General features: G+C 45.7%; 1 pseudogene; it reads right to left on the minus strand.

The window, feature by feature from the left end:
• Positions 1 to 1287: 1287 nt before the first annotated feature.
• Positions 1288 to 1866, minus strand: LOC105978879 (annotated as a pseudogene).
• Between the last annotated feature and the right edge of the window lie 4166 nt (positions 1867 to 6032).

Here is a 6032-nt window from a genome sequence, read left to right on the forward strand (position 1 = left end):
TTCTAAGTTCAATCCTTATGGTTAACTATGCTGCCAAGGGGGTTGCTATAAGTAATGTAGTTGTACATCAGCTGCAACTTGTCCCTGGTTAAGAGCAGGAATCTTCTGTGTGAACCTGCTCTACCACTTACTAGATAGATAGATGGATGACTTTAGGCCCATCAGGTTACAACACCTTTCCTTTGCTTCCATTCCTCACCTGCTAAATGGAGTGACGTTGAAATGAAGATTGAGTAACACAAGTGAAGTGCTAAGGATGATGAATAATAACCTTCAAGAAACATTAACTCATATTATTATAAATCAAGAAGACAGCACAGGACTGGCAACATTTTGTTTTGATAGGGAAGGTCTTCTCTTGAGTCAAAGCTGACTTCACAGCAAGAAACAATGGCAGTGTTAATATTGCCTACACGCTTAAGGTGCTCTGATGACGCTATGGGTAGGTGTTGGGCTACTAACCACAGGGTAAGTAGGTCAAAACCACTCCCACTTTAGGCAGCAAAGACGAGGCTGCCTGCTTCTGTAAAGATTTAGTCCCCAAAATCCAAAAAGGAAGAACATGCTCAGCACCTCTTAAACTGAAAGAATTCAAGACAAACTTCAAGCATTGTGTGGCAATATGGAAAGAGTCTATGGGCAAACTATCGACCAATATAGGAAACATCACAAGAAGATAGAAAGAATATACAGTCATCACCAAAATAACAAGTAGATGTTCAACCATTTCAAGGGTGAGCATATGTGCAAAACCAATTGGACTGAAAGAAAAAGTCCAAGTTGCACTGAAGTCATGGACCACACACAAGGTTCCAGGAATTGATGCAGTACCAATCAAAATGTTCCAGCAAGTTGGTGAAGAAATGCAAACACTCACTCATCGATGGCAAGCAATCTGGAAGACAACGATTTGGCCAAGTAACTGGAATATAGATATCTGCAGGGCACCTACTCCAAAAAAGGTGGCTCAAGAGAACGTGCAAATTATAGAACATTATCATTGATTTAACATGCAGGTAAAATTTTGCTGAGGATAATTCAAAAATAGTTTCAGCAGTACTGACAGTACTGACAGGTCTGGTCAGATTCCATAGAGGACATGGTTTGAGGAATATGATTGTTTGATGTCAGATGGATCCTGGCTGAAAGCAGAGAATATCTGAAGATGTTTACTTGTTTGTTTGTTTGTTTGTTTGTTTTTTCAGGGGCTGGCCAACATGGCTTGCTTTTATTGAGTGACTGATCAATAGAACTGCCAAGGCCACTATGTACAAAGAGAGGGGGAGTTTATTTCTTGGTCTCTTCCCCCTTGGACAGCGTCTTCATGAGCTCTTCTTTCTTGGCCTGGAGTCGCTCCTCTCAGGGATTGTGTGCCTCCCTGGTCTTAGACCTGCGGGCCTCACCTGCTCAGCTAGGAGCTTCTTGCGAGCCTTGTCTGCCTTCAGCTTGTGGATGTTCCATGGGAATCCGCTTGTTCTTAAACACCTTCCCCTTCCTTCAGGGACAAGCTGTGATACATATGGCGGTCCATCTTCTTGGACTCCTGGTATCTCCTGAGAAGCCGGCGCAGAATCCTCATCCTCCTCATCCACGTGACCTTCTCGGGCTTTCGAGCATTGGCAGTACCCTTTCGCTCACCTATGCCCATATGCCTGCCCTTCCGGCGGGCTAGGGTGTTTTTGCGGCACCGGCCCGAGAATGGACGGTCACAGGCTTGCGGATGATAAGGCCATCTTTGACCAGTTTCCGGATGTGCCGACGGGAGTTGGCATTGGCCCTTTCGTTGGTCTCGGTGGGATCCAACCAGACTTTCTTCTTGCCACAGCGGAGGACGCTGGAGGCGAGCCTCTTCCGAAGACCGAGCATACTCAGGGCTGCGGCCGCAGCGCCGAAAGGAAAAAAGGCGATGTTTACTTGTTTTATTGATGCTGCCAAGGCATTCAACTGTGAAGAATGGGAATTCCAGAACACTTAATAATTTTCACGCAGAACCCATACATAGCTGTGTGAACGGAACAAGGGACTACTGCATAGTTTAAAATCAAGAGGTGTGCATCAGGGTTGTATCCTCTCACCACACTTAGTCCATATGCTGAGCAAGTAATCAAAAGATTTAGGTTATATAAAAAATGCTGCCCCGGGATTGGAGGGAGTCTTATTAACAACCTGAATTATGCAGGCGACACAACCTTGCTTGCTGGAAGTGAAGAGGACTTAAGACACCTGCTGAGGAAAATCAAGGCCAAGGGCCTTCTCCATGGATGACGGCTCACTGTGAGGAAAACAAAAGTCCTCACAACTGGACTAATAAATGACCTCACGCTAAATGGAGAAAGGAATGGCGTGGTCAATGATTTCATTTTCCTTGGATCCATCGTCAATGCTCATGGGAGCAGCAGTCAAGAGGTCAAAGGACACACAGCACTGGGCAAATCTGCTGCGCAAGACCTCTTTAAAGTACATAGATGCTACTTTTAAGACTCAGGCGCATCTGACCCAAGCCGTGGTATTTTCAATCACCTCATATACAGGTGCACGTTGGACACTGAATAAGGATGACTGAAGAATAATTGACACATATGAATTATGGTGCTGATGAAGCACTGGGAGTACCGCAGACTGCCTGAAGAATAACTACATCTGTCTTGGAAGAAGCATAGGCAGGGTGCTTCTTCAAAACACAGATGGCAAGACTCGTGTACATTGGACCTCTGAGAAGGAGAGACCAGTCCCTGGAAAAGGACGTCCTCTTGGGAAAGTGCAGGAGCAGTGTAAAAGGAGAAGCGCTCAAACAGGTGGCTTCGACAATGGGCTTCAACAGAGGAACAAGAGTGAGAATGGGTCAGGACTGGGCGGTATTGTGTTCTAGTGTAAATCGGGCTGCTTGAGCAAGAACTGAGCTGAAGATGCCTACGAACAACAACAGCAGGAGTTAGAATCGACAGGAGAGCCATGGGCTGGTTTGTTTGTTGCGCTGTTTGTTTAGCATGATAGACGTGGCACCCAGTCAGACATTGAACAGGCCCCTCAGTATAGTTTCCTTTTTTATCCCCTTAAATCTACATTTCATCTCTGAGTTGGGAAGATTTAGCCACATGCCCTTGGTAACAATTCTCGTTCTTCCATTTCAAACATTTGAGGCTTCTTTTTATCTTGCATTGTTTGAATTTCCATTTCTCTGTACACATCTGAGAAGAAACCTTCAAGCGAACCATTCCTCAGTGCACAAACACTCTTAGATGATGAGAAGAGGGGGAAGGAAGGGGCTCCTTCCCTCGGGGTCACCAACCTGTTATCCTTGCCCCCCGCCCCCTGCCACCACCACACACATGCAGGAGAAGCACAGAGCACTGCCTGGGACATTGAGGACGTTGCCTCAATGACAAGGTTATTGGAGGTTACCACCGATGACAAAATCTTTGCTCTCTTGTCAGTTCTGACTCACAGCAACCCCTCTGTGTTATAGAATAGAATAGTGTTCCACAGGGTTTTCTTGGCTATCATCTCAACAGTATCAGATCACTAGGCTAGGGGGTGGGTGTGAACAGCCAAACTCTAGGTTGGTCACAGTGTGTTGCTCCAGGGACTTGCACAAGTCAATGATAACACAAATTAAACTGCCAGTGTAGTGCTCGACACTACCTTACCACCCTAACAGCGGCGAAAGAAGCATAGCTCTATTTCTCTTGTGTGTGCCATTTTTATTTACTTTTTAAATCTTTCTATTGCTTTCTTACCACCCCATTCCAATACTTTGTACCTGAACATGAACTTGAAAACTTGACTTGGCAAGCCCGGGACTTCTGACTCAGAACCTGTTTCCTCACTTCTTCCATTTGGACTCGTCACTACATCTTTTCATCTAGAAAGAGGTGGGGGTAATGTTTCTGGCAATATTATGTAAATGACCACATGCCAAAAATAGTTTGCACACTTCAGAAGGGCATGAGAAAACGTTCCGTCACATTTGCTAAACCTCTAAATCAAAATTTTATTATGCCAAAGAGTTTGCTCAGTCACCAGTCTAGTGGTTTTTATGGGATTCATTTTTCTGAAGGGAAAGAGGGAGGTGAAATAGGAGTCATTAGCTGGGGCCGTTTTGGAGAATAAACACAGAGACCCAAAATAGAAGACACAAATATTCTAAAGTGACTGCATGGATTTTGAAGCAATCAAACAAAAATACAATAAAATGCAGCCACTCTTCATCAATGTCAACCCTGTCAGAGGGGCAGACTTGGGGTGAGCAGGCCCCTTGATGGACTGGGTCCATCAGAGCCGTGGGAGTTATGGTTTTAATCTAGAAAGAAGTGCTTAAAAGAGCCTCGGTGGCAATGCTTTCTGAGACGTGGATGAAGGCTTGAGGATATCCACTTCTCCTCAGAGGAAACAAGAAATAACCGGTGGTGGCTGTGGACTACATTGCCAAAGAGCTCATCTGTGTCGATTCTGAGCATCTTACTTTACCACACAAGATTTGGGGATTGAAAAGAATGGGTCTAGATCCCAGGACTTCTACCTTACTCCTCTCAGGGGATCAGGTAACCATTGACGATTGTCTTAGTTTCTAAGGGCGGTGATACCAAGCACCACCCTAAGGGCTGCTTTAAAGAACCATGTTGTCTCCGGACAAGCTTGCTCTCCCGCCCCCTCCCCTTCTGGCCAATCTGCTAGAAGATCTTGCCTTGCCTCTTCCGGGTTTTATATCCCTGGGGATTTCTGGGCAGTCCTTGACTATGCATAGGTCTTCCGATGCTGTCTGCCCCTGTGTAACTCTGGTTTCTGCATCTGTCCTCCCTTAAAAGATACAGTCCTATAGACTTAGGAGCCACCCAACTAGGGTGCGATCTCATTCACTTGATTGAGAGCATTGTCCAAGACCAATTTTGTTTGACAAAACAAAATCCCATTCACGGGCCCAGGGGTTAGGACTCAACATATGAGCAGGTGTTTTGACGATGCCCGAGGCTCAACTGTAAATCTGACCAAAAACTCCTGAAGAGATGTGAACATAGGGCTGGTGCTGGAGCAGCAGCATTACATCAAGGTTCTGAATTCAAGTCGGGGTCCTTTGGATGAGAAACCCAAAGATGGGGTTTAAGATGGGGGTGAGGGGACTGAAAAGTTCATCACATTCTAGGTCTCATCACCATAATGTCAGTCCGTAGTCAACCACCAGTGGCACATTGATCAAGAGCCACTTGGGTTGGATTGTATGTTCTGCTGGGATTATTTGTCTCCAAGTAGCATCCCCTCCAGGAAGGTTGCAGGGGTCTTCCGTGACCCTTACTTTCAGCCTGGGTGAGGGACTGCTCCTTGTAGCTCCTGTGTGGATGCACTATCCTTCAATCTTGATCCTTGATGTACCCTCAACTCATTACCTCCCTAAAGACAGCAAGGACGGCAGGGCATGAGTACCTTAATACATTTCCCTGCAGCTCTGAGCCAGGATGATATGAGAGAAGGAGCTCCATGAGGGAATGTAGGAAAGGATGAATATGGATCCAATCCCCTGTCTGGGAGTTTTTCTCCAACCTTCTTTGTAGAAGAAGTCTAGTATGCAGAAGACAGCCAAGCATGGCTTGTCAAGGCTCTGCTTGCCATCTTAGCAACAATAGCCACAATTATTGAGATTCACTGTTCAATGAGTGCCCCCACAAACCCTTTAAGCCTAAAATTCTTGTTAATTGTGTATAACAACTTAGAAGTAGAAGCTACCATTATCAACTCTGGAGCCAAACAAGCATGATAAGTTTGATCCGCGTGGACTCAGGTTTGCTTTCACACTGCCTCCCTTCCTTGCACAAGGGAGGAATAGAGTCTGTGCTGAAGGTTAGATGTTAGCTGAATTCATACTATGGCACTGGTGAGAGGTCTAAGGTGTTGAGTAACCCTTCCCAGGTGTAAAGGGAGAGAAGCAGGAAAGCATCCGTAGCAGATCACTCAAAACAGCACCACTCACACACTGAAGAAAGGCAATGTGGTTTCCAATTCAGGCTCTACTTAGTCCTCGAGGCCAGAGATTGGCTCAC

The sequence above is a fragment of the Echinops telfairi genome, unplaced genomic scaffold (genome assembly GCF_000313985.2).
Source record: "Echinops telfairi isolate 266 unplaced genomic scaffold, ASM31398v2 ScPeMD7_7457;HRSCAF=8495, whole genome shotgun sequence".
Taxonomy (NCBI): domain Eukaryota; kingdom Metazoa; phylum Chordata; class Mammalia; order Afrosoricida; family Tenrecidae; genus Echinops; species Echinops telfairi.